General features: G+C 38.4%; 1 pseudogene; it reads right to left on the bottom strand.

Annotated features, from left to right (window-relative positions):
- Nucleotides 1–816: 816 nt before the first annotated feature.
- On the bottom strand, nt 817–1,150 carry LOC148778347 (large ribosomal subunit protein eL33 pseudogene; annotated as a pseudogene).
- Nucleotides 1,151–1,625: the final 475 nt, after the last annotated feature.

Raw genomic sequence — 1,625 nt, 5'->3', positions numbered from 1 at the left:
GCAATATCACAGCAGGTGATCTGATTATACTGAGAAGGCTAAGTGACCAATGGGCAGGATATACAGAACAGAGGGATGAATCACATCACAGGCTGGACAGAGCAGGACAGCACAGGAAGGTGTGAGATTTCATCATGCTGTTCAGAACAGCACACAATTTAAAACTGATGAATTGCTTATTTCTGGAATTTTCCATTTAATATTTTCAGACCACAGTTGACAGCTGGTAGCTGAAACCTTGGAAAGCAAAACTTGAGGTGAAGGGGGACCCTTACTGACGTATGATTATCTTATATAGTTTTTAATTAAAAACTTGGGTAGTCATTTTAGGGTCTCTTTGCTTGGCTTTTTCCTTCTGTTTGGATCAAATCATGTTTTGTATTCTTTCTTTGCTTATGCTGTTCTTCAGTTCAGTTCAGTTCAGTCTCTCAGTTGTGTCTTACCTATCTTGAAGTCACATCCATCCATTAAGGAAGGCCCAGCTCAAAACTACTCATTCTGGGAAGCTTTTCCCATCTTTGATCCTTTCCCTAACTTGAACTTCTTTAAGACTACTCTCCTAGTAGGTAACAGCATTGTCAATTTGTAAAAATATATTTTATTGTTTATGCTTAATATTATAAATTAAATATTGTGGGTGGCATAATTAGTTGCAGTACTGTCACGGGTAGCATGCTTTTTTTGAGCCCTTTACTGATCTCTGGCATTACTACGTATAGTACTGCTCTTGAATAGAATGTTGTTTGTGTGTGTGTGTGTTTAGCAAAAACGCAGGAGAGCAAATCCATACTTTTATTTATTTACTTTTCATTAAGTTTAAATCCTCAAAGGGTACAGCATCACACAGAGTCCGTGTCCAGTGGCCTTAGCAAGAAGGTTGCTTCGGGATTTGGCACAAACCATGCCGCTGTTTACATGAGCATGAGTTGTCTTTCCCCAGATTACTCTGGTTTTGTTAGGTTTTCTGCGAAGAGTTACCGTGTTGTTCTTTGCTTTGTACACATAAGTACGTCTCTTGCCTAGATGGAATTCAGTTTCATCTCAAGCATATACACCTTCGATTTTCAGAAGAGCTGTGTACTCCCTCTTGGTTCCATAGACCCCACTTATAGCCAGCAAAAATGGCCTTGGGCTGCAGCCTTCCAGACATATTTGTTGTTTTAGAAGTCCTGTTCCCAGCAGGCCTCCACAGGGTCCACGATGGCTGAAAGAGAGACCATTATTTTTATAATGGAATAAATTAACAGACCTTGGTTATGGAAAAAGTTAGAATTTTCTGTTTTGAGGTATCAAATTACTTTGACTGCTTCAGTAGCTCAACATGGCAGGCTTTTCAAATCTTCTGTTGTAGAGTAAATTTATAAACATACAGAAACATTTATCATAATAAATGAATAATTTCTGCAGTAATGTAATTTAGTTTGCAATACAATTTTTTTACTATTATTTTCTTAGAACTTTATTAGTCTGCTAGGACTGCAATTACAGAAAACCACAGATGAGGTGGCTTAAACAACAGACATTTGTTTTCTCACAGTTCTGGAGGCTGCAAGTCCAGTTTTAAGGTGCCAGCAGATTTGGTTTCTGGTGAAGGGTCTTCCTGAATTACATATGGCCACCTTCTG

This window comes from Moschus berezovskii, chromosome 3, assembly GCF_049115385.1.
Source record: "Moschus berezovskii isolate FMDL1 chromosome 3, NW_MosBer_1.0, whole genome shotgun sequence".
Lineage (NCBI taxonomy): Eukaryota > Metazoa > Chordata > Mammalia > Artiodactyla > Moschidae > Moschus > Moschus berezovskii.
Note: the sequence above shows the minus strand (reverse complement) of the source record. Positions and strands in the feature narration are given on the sequence as shown.